The following is a 15,177-nucleotide window of genomic DNA, read 5'->3' as shown; positions in this document are numbered from 1 at the left end:
CCTACATATCCAAATTTAACAATTAGCCGCTGAGACTGGCAGGTTGAATTGGCACAAGTACCCTGGCCCACTTCCTTATCTGAGTTATTAACATTGGTGTTGCAACTAGATTGCTGACTGTAAGGAAGATAGCCCAGTATCGCACCACCTGGCTCCCACAGGGGCGTCGATCGGACCCGGACAGCTGCGACCTCCTCCAACGTGAAGCGTAGTGCAGAGATGACAGACTGGACTGGACGGCCTGATCTCGTCTGCTTGACCCGTAGAAGTATTCTCCTGCAAGTGGAGAAAGGGATTTAGCCACCCGTGGATTTTAGTAATGGCACCCCACTGTTCTCCCCACTAATCACCACCGATATTCACTTTCAGTAAGCTCATCTTATGTTTGTAAATGATGAGCTTTCCATCCTGCGTGGAATGCAGGGGCACGTAGATACCAGTTACTTCACTGGTTTGAGGGCATTGGAAGAGTTCCCGATGAATATTGACTCCGAGGTTCCAGGCGAGAAGCCGTAAGTATAAAGTTCAGAGTTCAATATGTCCGATGTTCACTCTTGTACATTCCTTTCTTGTGTTGCAGCTGGGTCCAAGGGAAGATTGTCTTGTGGCAGCTGATGTTCAGGTAAGAGTCTGTATTACCCAACACTGTCCGGCAAAAGATGCGTGTGTTTAAATTGCTGGTTTCTCTCTCCTTACAGGTGCGGCGTAAGCAGTTGCGGTTTGTTACAGAATAATGCCTCTGGTTGTTAATCAGGTAAGTTTATGGTGGAGAGGTTGTATTTGTTGGCTCTCTCGGCTCACCTTATGTCTCTTTTGTCCCCTAGATGGTGGAATTCGGTGGAGAAAATGATGGAGGCTGCGCCGGATCGAAAAATGCTGTGAGGACTGGTGAGTATGGCGCAGCACTGCAGCTGGCGATGCGACGCTTGTAGAATAATGTCCTTTTCAAGTTCGAAGACGTGATAGATCCGAAATTCAGGTAAGGATTGAAATATCTGTTTTCTATCCTTTCCTTCTTCTTTCTTCTATTGCTAGGAGCTCTGGATTCGAGACGGGCGTGGCTGAAGACTGGATGCTGACTGCAGGCACGGTGAGCGTTACGCTGCTGGATGCAGAATAACGCGAAGCATGTGCTGCTGTTCGGGCGTGGTTTAAATAGCCTCCAAAGTAGTTCCAGGTAAGAAGTCCCTAGGACCACACCCGAGTAAAAAATAGTCCCTGTAGTAAAATAGCCCGATCCAGGCCTCACGTTGGCTTGGATTCATTTGCAGCATGGTCTGCATGAGGTAGGTAAAGTCTATGAGCCTGGCGCCTAAGGTGCCAGGTTTGAACCCAGACAGCCCCCAGCCGGGGCTGCTGGGGTTTTATTAAAAACCTGGATGCCTACTCCCGGGGCTGATGGGCTTGATCCGGATGCCCGGGGGTAGGCATCGTGACAGCGCAGTGCGGACGTAGTCTCCCCACCAGGTTATAGCGGAGCACCAGGCCGGGAAGGGGCCACAGGACTAGCTCAGTACAATGTGCGGTGAAGGGGAAGAGACGGTGGGGTGCGACCTTGAAGCCCAAGGGAGCGGACCGAGTAAGGCACCGCTCTGGATACGCATGACTCGATAGCCCCAGAGGCAGGCGTCACAGGCGCGGAGAGTTGCGGTACCAGCCACGGCACAGGAGTCTGGAAAACCACTCACTGCAACCCGCTCAAAGAATAAAAGGAAGCAGAGCCGGTGGATCGAGCAAGATGGAACAGCTGAGGAGGTGAGAGGCACAAACACGGGTACTCCATTTCGGGCCCGAAACAGCCCCCCTTCATAAAATGTAACCAGCTGTATCTGAACTGGACTGGAGCGAGTGAGTGGACGTCCGGGATTAAAGCATTGAAATAAGCAACTGGGGGTGACCGGGAACTAACGAGGGAAATATTGCCGGGTAGGCTAGTCTGGGAACCTAGACTGGCCAAGCACACTGAACTTGAGATGCCCGTGAGATACAACAAGGGACGCAAAGTACCGGGAGCTGAGCCATGACTCACAGTAAAGGAAGGGAAGGAAGGGAGCGAAGTGGGTCCAGATTACATGCCTGAGCCCAACTACGGGCTACTAGTCCCCCACGCGCCCCACGACTTTGGCCGGAATGTGTGGGAATGAAGGAAAGCAAGGCGGAGAGGAAGGTCTAAACGGTGCGGCCCAGACAGGCAGAGGTACCAGGGGCCACCAACCCGTGACAGGATCAAGAGAACCAACGTTGGTGCTACTGGGAGGATGGACTGTAGCAATTTACATGCCGGAAGGAGTGCCACACGGATACGATCCCCGGAACGCCAGGCAGAAGAGCCAGGAGCCACATCGGGGAAGAGACATAAGACAAACAGAAGATACGTGGCCGAAGAACGACCCTTGCGCAAGTGAAGAGTCCGGTAACATAACTTTAGGTGCAGCCCTGACCAGGTCTGTGGCCAACATGGATAAGGGACATCAAATGATGAAGTACTCAGAAACGAAAGACAAGTCACAAAGACAGGAGGGGCCGGATCGGACCACGGAGGAAAGGGCAACAAGAGGGGGTGGAGGAGGAGTGACTCTGGACACGATGATGGAGGCAATTGAGGCTACCAAAGCCTCCCTTGAAGGAAGCATTAAGGAGGTAGGGGTGGATGTCTCCCTAGTGAGAGCTGACCTGAGGACTGTCTAAATTCTTCACGGTGGAGAGAGCTCACAGGATGCCAGGTAGACCGCCGCCACCGGGTGCCCCACCGAGAGCAATGGTGGCCAAGATTATGAACTTCCAGGATCGAGACACCATACTACAAGAAGCCGGCAAGGTAGGCTTTTATGAAATTGGTAACTCCAATTCCGCCTCTTCCCGGACTTCACACTGGAAGTATAATGGCAGAGGAGGACATATGCCGCAGTGAGACGCAGACTTGGAGTATTGAATCTAAAATACATTGTTTTTTTCTGGTTAAAATGAAAGTTGGATCAGGGGGGAAGTCATGGTTCTTTACATTCCCGAAAGAGGTGTGGGATTGGCTGGATACTTCACCGCAGGGTAGGGAATCGCAAAATGAGAGGGGATCAGGGGAAACGCAGTCCGGGCAGGGGCCTGAGGCTAGAGGGCGATGTTGAGCCATGCAAGTGGGGAGGCACTATGAAGGAGTCACCTAGGGGTACATATGAGGTTTGGTGAATTGGAATGGGCGGATGAAAGCATGGGCAACGTGAAACCCCCCAACTTAGATGGTGCCATTGGCTAATAACCCACGAGGAGCAGGGAAAAGGTGGGACATGTTAGTGAAGGGGTCCACGTGTTGGGATGAAACTCGGAGGGGGACACCCAAGGAGCACAGTTGCAGAGTTTGAGGGAGGGGTGGGGAGGAAGGGGAGAGGAGAAGGGGAAGGAAGGGGGGAGTGGGGAGTTAGGGGGGAGTTGGGGAAGTCACCCAACTACCTCGCAGAGAAACTTAGCATCTCTAGCGGACAGCGCACCACCAGAAGCCAGGACATGTGCCAGCAGGGCATTTGCAGACCTGAAATCTGCTGCTGCAAAAAGGAACGTACCAGAAACTAGCCTTCTCTGCCTACTCCCCAAGACTATGGAATCTCCTTCCCATCAGGATTAGACTCACCACCCCCCACGCTCCTACAATTCAGAAAAGAACTCTAGACCCACCTTCAAGGAATCTCTCCTTCTCAACTCCTAGGCCACCACGTCACCCCTCGTGTCACCTGACTTGATAGACACTGCCCGTCCCTCTTCTCCCCATTACAGCTATACCCGTCTCTATGCCCCTGTATCCTATCACCCTCTGTATATATATTCTGTTGTTACCTCTGAAAAGCGCTCTGTTATGCATCTGTACTGTTGTATACTTCTATAAAGTGCTCCATTGCTTCTCGTTGCTAGGTCCGCACTCAATAAATACCATAATAATAATTCCCCCACACAGAACTAATGACTGTGCCATCAATCTGATTCCTGGACTCTCGATTCCCTTTGGACAGATGTTGGCTCTCTCTGAGGCGGAAAAGAAAGCACTCGGAGTACCCTGACATTGACATGCGGAATGGTGTTATCAGAGAGTCCAAGTCCCCTGCAGATGCTTCCTTGTTTTTTGTCTCTTAGCAAGACACCAAGGAATTATGACCCTGCCTTGACTTCAGAGGGCTGAACAAGATCGCTGTGCCTGACCGATATCCCAAGCCGCTAACTTAACAGCAGTCCATGGGGCAATTGTTTTTATTTTACTAAACTCAACCTGGGAGGGTGGTCATGGTTCAAATTCGGATGGGTGACTATTGGAAAACAGCTTTCTGTACTCCATGAGTCATCTAGAATATAAAGTTATGCTCGTCGGTTCCCTCAACCATGCCACTGTATTTCAGAGGTTTATGGACCACTTTTTTTTTTTTCTGATCCTCCTATAGACCAATCTCCCTCCTCAATGTGGACGCCAAACTGTTCACAAGGATCATCGCAACGAGGTTGGACGGCCATATGCCGAATCTAATCCACTCAGACCAGGTGGGGTTCATACAGGGGCGACAGGGGGCCGACACCTTACATAAAACCCTCCACCTCATGCGAATTGCAGCTCCAAAGGGTGAGAACTCAGTGCTGGTGTCCATCGATGCTGAGAAAGCTTTCAATCGGGTCGACTGGGGGTTCCTACACAGGGTACTCAAGAAGCTGGGTGTAACGCTCACCTGACTCCCACGGAGATGCTGACCAGGTCTGGACTGCTGCGGCCTCTTCTAAGGTGATGCGCAGAACTCGGAAGACCGACTGGACAGGACCCTCAAATCTCGCTTGTCTGACTCGCAGGAGAATCTTTCTGCAGATGGAGAAAGGGGATTAACTACCTGCGGAGTAGCGCATCGGCCTCCCACTTCCCTCTTTAACTCTCCTCAGACCACCTCCGAAATTCCCCGTTAACTCTCACCTTAAGGTTTGAAAGGACAAGCTCTCCATCCTGCTTCTGGTGCAGGGGTGGGATTATATCCTGTTACTTCAATGGTGTTTGGATTGGTGAGGATCCAAGCTTACTTGACTTTCCTGGCAAGGTGCCGTAAGTATACTGTTGTAAAAGTTCAAGAGTTGGCCTCCTTTTCTATTTGCCTTTATATTCAGTAGTCCGTCTCTTATCCCTTTTATCACAGGTGCTGAGTGAAGATTTCACATAGAGGAAACAATTCGCCGAAGGTAAACTCAGGTGAGTTTATGATGGGTGGTTCCTTTAATGTCCTTATATTCACCCACTAATGCGTGTGTCTTTTTTCCCCATTGGGCCCGGGGTACGGTACTGCCGAAGAAGCGGCGCCGACCCGAGATGAGGAAAGATTCTCCCACCAATAATCAGGTAAGTCTTATGGCGAAAATCTGGCTTTCCTCAATATGTTCCTTTTGTTCTTCTCTTCCCCCTTAGGCGCAGGTATGCGGCGGATCGTGTAGAGGGTCGCTAAGGAGCACGGAGATGCCTCGTGAACAGGTAAGTGGAACACGGCGCTGCAGCGAGCAACGCGATGCGTCTTTAAAATAATGTCTTCCCTTAGGATCGCCGGCGTGATGACTCCGGACTCCGGGTAGAAGCAGGTAATGTTCTTCTGTTCACCTTTTCCCTTCTCTTCTTTCCTTTCAGGTGTTCCAGGATGGAGGCGGGCGTGGCTGGAGTCAGGATGCAGGAGCAGACACGGTGAGCGTCCAGCTGCTAGGTGCAGAACAACGCGAAGCTTGAGCTGCTGTCTGGGCATGGCTTAAATAGCCCCCAAAGTAGTTCCAGGTACGTATTCTTCCCTGGCCACGCCCGAGTGGCAAAATAGTCCCACAGGTAAAATAGTCCCTTTCAGGCCTCAAAGAGGTCTGGATCTGGCAGCACGGTCTGCATCAGGTAAGTTAACATAAACACTCCCTTTATGAGCCTGGCGCCTATGGCGCCAGGACTGAGGTCCAAAATGAGCCTGGCGCCAAAGGCGCCAGGACAGTGTCCAAAGGGCCCCTACTAGGGGTTGCTGGCCTTTTCCCCGGGAACATGATGTCTGCTTCCGGGGACGCTGGTCCTGGACTGGTTCTCCGGGAGTAGGCACCATGACACTGGGGTTCGGAAATGGGATCAGGCAGGCCATCAAAGCCCTATATGAGTCACCATCAGCCAGAGTGACAGTTAACCGACGCATGTCACGTATTTTCAGACTCCAAAGAGGGACGAGGCAGGACTGTCCCCTCTCCCCCCTCCTCTTCGCCATGACCATGGAGATACTAGCAGAATACCTCAGAGGTTCCCCCAGGGTGCGGGCTATAGTAGTGGGAAACCGCACCTACAAACTTGGCCTTTACGCAGACGATATCTTACTCCACTTGAGGGAACCCACACGCTCAGTTCCGGCTGCCCTACAGATAATTCAACTGTTTGGCCGTTTCTCAGGCTTCAAGGTTAATGTAGGCAAGTCGATGATCTTCCCATTTGCTTCAGATACCGATATGTGCATAGCCGAATTGTCCCCTCTGGGCCTTCAGATCTGTGTGGATAGGATAAAATACTTGGGAATTAACATTGTAAGACCCAGTGAGGACTTGAGCCTGGCAAACTACCCCTCACTCTCCGAAAAACTGTTCAGGGAGATGGAAGGCTGGGGGAAGGGGCAAATCTTGTGGATGGGCAGAATAAACATGATAAAGATGAACCTACTCCCTAGAGTGCTGTATCTCTTCCAGATGCTTCCCCTGGAGGCTCCTGCAGTATACCTCGGAGAAGCCAGGAGGCGCATAGTGAAGTTTATATGGCAAGGCCAGAAACCCAGAATAGGGTATGAGACCCTCACCCTTCCCAAAGAAAGAGGGGGCTTTCCCCTTCCAGATCTTGATACATACCAAAGGGCAGCCCAGCTCAGGGTACTGGCCCCTCACCTTAGAGAAGCCCCTAACAAGCAATGGGTCTACATTGAGAACTCCTTCTTAAGCCCTGTTACTGTAGGCGAATGGCTAAGGGTCCCATTAAAAAAGCCCCGAAAAAGGATTAGGGACCACCCAATCTTAGGAACCATGTGGAAGGCACTAGCAGGGAAGGGTAATGGGGGGGAAAAAGTCCCCACATGGCCCTCCCCATTAAGTCACATATGGTCCACACCAGTACTGGAGGAGATTCCAGGCCAGGAACATTACCAGTCCTGGTTCGAGGCGGGGCTCTGTAGGGTCGGCCAATTGGTGAGGTAGGAATCATTAATATCTATCCAGGAAACTCGAGGAGGCACTGGGAATTGGCAGACTCTCTCCACTCCTATACCTTAGACTCAAGGGAATCCTGATGAAGCCGAAATTTAAGGAATGCATACAGAGGAAGCTCACCCCGGTTGAAACAATTCTGGACTCCCATACGGAAATGAAGGGCCTTATCTCCCTCCTGTATCAAGCTCTTTTGACTCCCCGGGAGGGAATGATCAGGAGCCTCAGAAGGAAATGGGAAAGGGATCTGAGCTGCACCATTGGGGATGGTTTCTGGGGGAAATTCTGTAGTAGGGCCTTCAAAACGTCGATCTCGTGCCAGTACAAGACCCACGCCATCAAGCTCCTCCATAGGTGGCAGTACGACCCGATCACCCTTTCTAGGATGTTCCCAGATATTGTCCCAGTGTGCTGGCATGGATGCGGGGGAAAAGCCGACTAATGGCACATGTGGTGGACATGTCACAAAGTCCAGACTTACTGGTCGGAGGTGCTTAGTTGGATCAGAGAGGTGGGGGAGGGGGACTACCCGTTAGACCCCACCCTGGTGAGATTTGGCCTACAACAAACGGATGAGCACTGGGAGAAGTTACCAGACTTGACACACTCTATTGCTGGTAGCTATAGCAGCAAGAGCCAGGTCCTGGAAAAGAGCAGCCCTTCCAACAAAGAGAGAATGGGTGACAGTGGCCAAGGACATTTACTTTATGGATAGATTAATGGCAGCGATACAGGGCTCAAGTAGAGATAGTGCAGATAAATACAGACTGGCTGCAATTCAATGAAGTATTTGTCAACACAGAGGATAAGTCCAGAGGGTAGCCGGAATTCTCCACTCGGCCCAAAACTACTTTTCACATAGAACCCATTGCACAGGACTCAGGAGAGTTGATTATACATCAACGGACATAGGCCCGGTTGGCGCTGCCCAATGAGAAGTATTTTGAAAAGCGGACACTGAGTCCCGAGAATAGGGCATGGGGGGAGGGGGAGAGGGTGAAGGTACCAGAGACTTATGACTTTGTTTTGAAGTTGTTATGGGCATGTGCCCGAATGTACACCTTATGCATAAGCTCATTTGTTGTCTTTAAAAACCAATAAAAATTCAATTTAAAAAAAAAAAGGACGCACAGCATTCTGATGGACTTAAGAAGCCAATCAGGCTTTCCTAGAAGTCAATAGGTCGTTCTCCACCACACAGATCCGAAGACAGACAGATCTTTTAAAGCATTTTACTGTTCAGGTAGATGCCTGTAATGCAGCGTTGGGTGCGGTACTGAAAATAAGTCCAGGAAGAGTTGGACACCTGTTGACCCACTACTTACAAAAACTAAGTGACTCAGAAACGCTACTGTGAACGAAAATGAGATATTGGCTATAAAATGTGCATGTAAAGAATGGAGAGAATTTATCTAGGCACAGTACCTGTTCGAGTTCCGATTACAGGAATTTACAAGTGTTACAAGTGTTAAAACAAATTTACCAATAGCCCCCAATCGTGTGTATACTTCTTTGCCCAATATGCTTTCATTGTCTCTTATATTCCGTGCTCTGCCAATCTTCTCACAAACGCTCTTTGAAGAAAAGACAGTCTTGATGGTGATTAACCAGTGTATCCACCAGAAAATATTGAAAGCATTTTGTCTACATAGCCAATGTGTTCTTTGTACAAGTGAAGGAAGTCCAATCTCAAAAGAACAAAAGCCCAGTCCTAAGCGATTCGGAACACCACCAAAGGTATTGGTTTAAGGACAAAGGTCTTTACATTCCTGCAACCGACCTACAGCAACAAGCATTGTCGTTATATTGCGATACTCCTGTGGCAGGGCGTTGTGGATTCCTCCAATCCTGCAATTTGGTGAAACACTACTTCTGGTGGTGTCAGCACACACCAATATGATACAGTATGTTGCTGCTTGCCATACTTGTGCTCAAACCAAGAGTCCCTGGTGCCTGCCTATGGGCAAGTTATGTCCACTCAAGCTGCCCAAGCTGCCCACAGCTCCATGGAGAGATGTATTGACTGACTTTGGTTGATCTACCCCATCACAAAATCACACAGCCATCATGGTAACCATGGATCACTTTACTAAGCTAGCCCATTTCACATAACTTTTAAAGATAACTGCTGCGGATGAAGTGGCCCCGGTGTTCTTAGGAGACACAGTCCGACTACATGGATTGCCCGATTCCATCCTTGCCGATCATGGCTCTCAGTATCTCTGATTTGTTTGGTCTGCCTTCTGTGCCTCATATTGGAGTCAAGTGTCGGTTGTCCTCCGGTTATCCCCCTCAGACCAACAGATCCTTGGAATGCTTAAACCAAACATTAAAACAATATCTATGTTGTTTCACATCTGTAGCTCTGGACAATTCTTTTTGTCTTACTCCAAGTGGCCAATTCATGTATAACAGTAGTCCCGGTGCCTTATAAAACCGTCCTTTTTTCTACACCCATGGATATCACCAACGAGAATATCCGCAGGAGGTCAAGTAGGATATCGTTGTGTCATCTTCACAGACCCATTTACGACATATCCAACAAGGACATAAGAGGGCCCAAGATCTTTTGAGGGACACTACCAACAAAGATTGAAGGAAACATTAGATAAACAACATTCACAGGAACACGACTATAAGATAGCAGACTGGGTTTTGTTGTAATAAAAATATCTTCTAAGAAATGTTGCACCAATCAAGTTCGCTCCCAGATTCTATGGTCCCTTTGAGATAACTGGAAAGATTAATCCGGTCACATATCGCCTTTGATTGTCACCTTCTTTCAGCAGGATACATCAGAGCTCCCACTTTTCCTTGTTTAAAAAGAACATTGTCCATTGTTTTTCCTCTCAAAGGCCGATACAGCCTCCCCCCTGTCTGGAAGGATTGAGTGGATTGTGAAGGCAATTTGTGGAGCAGGTAAGGCATTGGTTATTCTGTTCAAGTTGTACTGCGCTGTGAGTGGGCGTGAAAGAGTCGCAACCATGTTTAGGAGAGCAAGGGAGCAAATGTGAAGTGATTTGTGTGAGTGAAGGGGGCTGTTTGAGTAGAAGGTTGGGGAGTAGTAGTGTGGAGGGGGAGAGTAGAGTGGAGGTGGAAATTGTAGAAGTGGAGGAGGGAGTAGTAGTATCAGCAAGACTATTGTAACATCAAAGAGTGGAGGCGATGCTTTGAAGGAAGGAGAGACATCGGAGGGCCAGAGGATAATTATACAGGTAGTAGGAGGGTGGCGGAGTTAGAGTAGTGCGAGGAGAACATCAGCAAATGAGGGGAAAGGAATACATGGGCATGGTAGAAAGAAGACTGAATCGTGCAGAGTATCTGTAAAGCACAATCCACTACTAACCACTGAATAGGACAGGCACAGTGTAGGAAGTCCCTGGGGGTGTTTAAAGAGAGAAGGTGTTCTGCATTTTTAGGTCTTCACTTCTCCTACCAGTGAGAACTTGGACAGTACGGTGCAATCTATGGTATCACGGTATCTAGTAACATGGGGTGTAGAGGCGCTTGGGTTAGGGTTGATTGGTGCTTTTTAGACGATAGTGATGGACGGTCTTAAAGCCCTGTAAAATCTAAAACCTTTGAACTATCTCTGGGACTGAGTATTTCTTGAAACATCTATGACCTAAAGCAGTACCAGTATTGCTTCTCTACGCAGCAGACACAGAGTTTAAAATGTTACTGATGTTGTCTGTACCTTGCTATTTCCAGACCAAATTTACTCTATAATAAGTTTTTGATGCCAATCTGGCATCCTAGGGTCCTTGCTAACATTTAAAAAATGTCAGTTTCAGTAACAAAATGGTTCCATACAGTGCACACTGTCCTGGATCCTTTCCTTTTTTAGGTATCCCTAAAATTAAATCCTTTAAAAATATACTGTTTAGCACTTTTATTAATATCGGCACTAGTAGCTCACTAAACAGTTTATAAAAAAGTAACTTTGAGTCCTTAATTTCCTGGAGCCTTCTCAGTTGGCATTCTATTGATTGCGACAAGTACCTCCTGTTCTGCAGCAGTTACATTCAACCTTTCGGAGTCTCCCTACGAACCCTCTTCAGAACCCTTTTTTATAAAACTGTTTAGAATATCTTGCGAACCATTGGCAAATGTCTTTAGGGGTTCCATATAGATGTTCTCTCCTAGATCTGGTGTACCCACCTCTCCATCGACTGTGAATTAAGCCTCCCTCCTAGCATGGCTGTCGGCTGTAACTCCCTTTTCATAGTAACTTTGTTTCGAAAAGCATAATTGAAATGCCTTGCCAACTAAAACTCTTCAATTGCTGCCTCCTCAACTGGGAGTAGTTATGACTCTCCATCCCGGCCTTCATGGAGTCTATCTGTTGACTCCTGAATTTCCCTTTTTTTTTCTTCAATTTTACATTTTATTAAAGTGATCATTAACAAAAAACACACTTACATTTGCATCGCATTTCAAAGCGTAGAGAATACAGAAGCTTGGTCATAGCTGAAAACAAGTTGAATCGCGCAGAGCCTTCCCACAGCCAGACATATGTCTCAACCTTGAAGCCAACAGGTTAGAGGAGGTCTCCTGGTAAGGGCAGTGAATTCATCAGAGTATTCCATAAAGGGTGCCCAGGTCGTTGGGAAGGAGTTCAGGTTTCCTGTGCGGGTGGATGTGACTTTTTCTGCCACTGCGATCTCCCAACATTTCGACCACCACAGGGGGACAAAGGGACCGTCCACGTGCTTCCAAAGTCTGGCCATTGCCACCTTCGCTGCAAGTAGGAGGTGTGTGCGGAGTCGAGAGAGCCGACCAGTAATTAGGAACTCTCCACCCCCCGTATCCCCCAGAAGTATTATGCTGGGATCCCATGGGAAAGCGAGCCCCATAATTGCGTTTGTGGTTTGTCACCTCTCTACAGTAAGCCTCTGACTTAGGACAGGTCCATAGCAGGTGAAACAGATTGCCCTCGGCCGCACACTCACGCCAGCAATTTGGAGACATTTCAGGGTTAGATTTATGAAGTTGGGCAGGGGTGATATAGTACCTGTAACATAGTTTATATCCACCTTCCCTATTGGTGATACATTGTGTGCTTTTGTGTAACCGATCCCAGGTCTTTCCCCACTCAACCACCTCAATTTCCCAGCCCAGGTCCCTCTCCCAATCAAGCATATACTTGTCTTTTTTTCTCCAGGTCGTGTCTATCCAGGAGGCGATAGAGAGTCGAGACCCTGCCCCTGGGTGCCGCTGTGGTCAGGGAGAGTTCCAATGCAGTTAGGACTGTGGCCCCACTCTCTTTGATCAACCTATGGGGAACGCAGTGTCGGAGCCGGACATAATGGAATCGCTCCGCCTGAATTTCCCTTTTAAGTCGCCATTCCTTAAGGCATTTTCCCCCTCCTTCTAGACCTTTCCACTATCCGAATCCTTGTGAAAAGGCCCTTGGCTGCCCATATCTCCATGGATAGTTCTCCCGTGTCATTTTGAATAGTAATGGTTTCAACTGCCTCATACATACGTGTCCTAAAAAACAATCCTTCAATAATGATTCATTGCATTGCTGCTTAACTGTACATCTTGGAAGCATAGGTTTATCCAGATTCACGTGGATCATAACATGATCTGACCAACCTGCTGTAATTTACAGGATATCAGATGGCCCTTTCCTTTTGCACATATACATAATATTTTCTAGTATATGTCTGGTGCGGGTTCAAGTAAAATGTGCAATCCCCCAACTCCTGCATGACCCTGCCTTCATACATTGATAAAGAAATTATAGTCCATTTCCTTACATTTTTTGCTAGGGTCAGAGAACCAATGTAGAGAAAGAGAGGAGGATATAAGGAGACCCCAGAAAGTGTAGGTAATTTGTGTGAGTGTTATGGCCCCACGGCCCTGTCTTCACACTCACTCTGCAAACCACATCTCCCGCCAGGCTGCCTTTCATAGCGGTAGACTTAGAGCTGCCCCGTTCTACTATCGCTGGCATGAGGCGTTCCTCCATAGCGCTGCATTCCAGAGCCACACAGCGTGTAACGTCTAATCAGGTCATGGTCACGACGAACTGCCGCTCTGTAGCCGGCACATCCCGTTCCCATAAAACCCTGCTCTGGAATGCAGACACTGCTTCTGATTGAAGTTGGATTGTGTTTTGCGAACTTTGGTTGTTTCGATTGTTCCATCTGTTATCTGACCTCCTTGCCTGCTATACGGATATCCTTTTGCATTCTGATTCGGTACTTCATTCTCCCGGTTCCATTATCGACCTACCTTTTGTATATTGGACTGTCTTTTGCATCTGAATTTTGTCTTTTGCCGGCCGATACGTTACTGAAACACCATCTGTACTCTGGACTTCCATTGCGTCCTGATTTTGCTTATTTCCGCCTGATACGATATTGCAGCACCGTCTGTTCCCTGACACCCATGCATTCAGATACAGTCTCAGCTGCAGAACGTTACTGACTCCTGCCAAAACTCTTTCATCTAGCGGACTCCTACAGTACTGCTTTTCCACGCTGGTCGGAATCCCGGTAAGGATCCTCGTAGCAGTAATCACTTCACAACTCGCACCCTTGAACCCAGACTTCCATCAGTTTCCTCGATCTGCTGCACAGGAACGTTCTTACTTCTACTTCCCGGACTGCATGTGCAAACTGCAGGACACTCTGCAGATGGCAGTAAGATGCACCATCCCGACTCTAGAGTGTCCATCATGCCGTACGGGATTAGCTCCATATTAACCCTTCCTCTCTCTTTATCCTCGTTTCTCTTGTGGTGGATTGAACATTTTCATCACCTCCTTTACCACTCATTCTTCTGACTACCGGTAAGAAACCGATAAGCTCTAGCAATTAGTATAGTTGTCTGTGTGCTGCCTATTTAGTCTAATCTCCTTTCATCTCCATAAATAATAGTCTGATAAAGCTGCTCCTCGTACCTACCCTGCTAGATACCCTATGCTAATTCATAGGTAGAAGAATTACGCCAGCTCTGTCAATACATCTGGCATCTTTTACTATTGAGTATTCATTGTCGTTTTCCTTGCAGCTTGGGTACCCCGTGGCGGTGTGTGCTCCCCGCTCTTTCGCTTGATCCACCTCCACTCTGTATTAAGCCAATGGCGGAGGGGTGTATCGGGAGGAAGTACTCCCCCGATGTTGAGGTGACCTGGGTTACAGACTGACCCAGGTTGTCCAGCGCTCAGGCTGTTGACTGGTTTTTGGTGGTCGGCTGTCTTCTTGGGTTTTCGCACCTGTATGACACCGGTGAGTACCAACAGTGAGGTCCGAGGAGATGAAAGATGAAAAGATCAGCCGAAGGAAGGAGCAGCAGAGCGGACGTCTGAGGAGTAGTAGTGTGGAGGTTTGAGTTAGTGGTGTAGACGAGGGGGTAGCAGCATAGAGGGTAGCAGTGTGGCAGCAGCAGGAGTACTATTGTGGGAAACCAAACGAGGAACCGTACCCAAAACCCTGAGACAAACTCTTAGCAATTCTAGAGACGGATGCAAGAAAAGAAACCACTTGGGGGTCTATGAAAGACATGCCAGAAGAGAGAGTAGTAGACTGGGAGCAGAGGATGTGTTCTTAGCCACTTCTCACCAGAACAGGAAGACTGCAACTTGGAGGAAGGTGGCTACTTCGTTGCAGGAATTACCTTAACCTGATAAGGTTTCACCACAACTTGATTTTTTAGTGATTACTAGGGTAGGCCTGCCACAAACCTGGCAGGCTTCACATCCTTGTGGCACTCGAGGAGAAGAAAGGTTGTTGAGAGATCTGAATACCCAATCTTAATGTTTAGGGAAGACCTGTCATTCATTGTAAGGTCTAGGTGAGACCCATTTGGTAAAGGGAAGTACCAGAGGTTGGTGACAAACCAAAACACTGCAGCGAGGCATGCTGAAGTAAAGCCAAAGAAGTCTAAGAAGCCAGAGACCTGTGAGCAGTCTACAGGGAGAGATCTAGAGGGTGAGTTTGAAAAGCAGGAACA

General features: G+C 48.5%; 1 protein-coding gene across 3 annotated transcripts in view; it reads left to right on the top strand.

Moving 5' to 3' along the window:
* Positions 1 to 15,177, top strand: part of BPNT1 (3'(2'), 5'-bisphosphate nucleotidase 1) — a 756,164-nt gene that overhangs the window by 212,801 nt on the left and 528,186 nt on the right. The window contains exon 2 of one of the 3 annotated variants that reach the window (XM_069608588.1): positions 10,068 to 10,131. The exons of the other annotated variants lie outside the window; for them this stretch is intronic. The gene's annotated coding sequence lies outside the window, so the exon portion shown is untranslated. The remainder of the gene's footprint in view (positions 1 to 10,067; positions 10,132 to 15,177) is intronic. 3 annotated transcript variants of the gene reach the window in all.

Source organism: Ambystoma mexicanum, chromosome 4q, assembly GCF_040938575.1.
Source record: "Ambystoma mexicanum isolate Mex_15411 chromosome 4q, UKY_AmexF1_1, whole genome shotgun sequence".
Classification (NCBI taxonomy): Eukaryota; Metazoa; Chordata; class Amphibia; order Caudata; family Ambystomatidae; genus Ambystoma; species Ambystoma mexicanum.
Note: the sequence above shows the minus strand (reverse complement) of the source record. Positions and strands in the feature narration are given on the sequence as shown.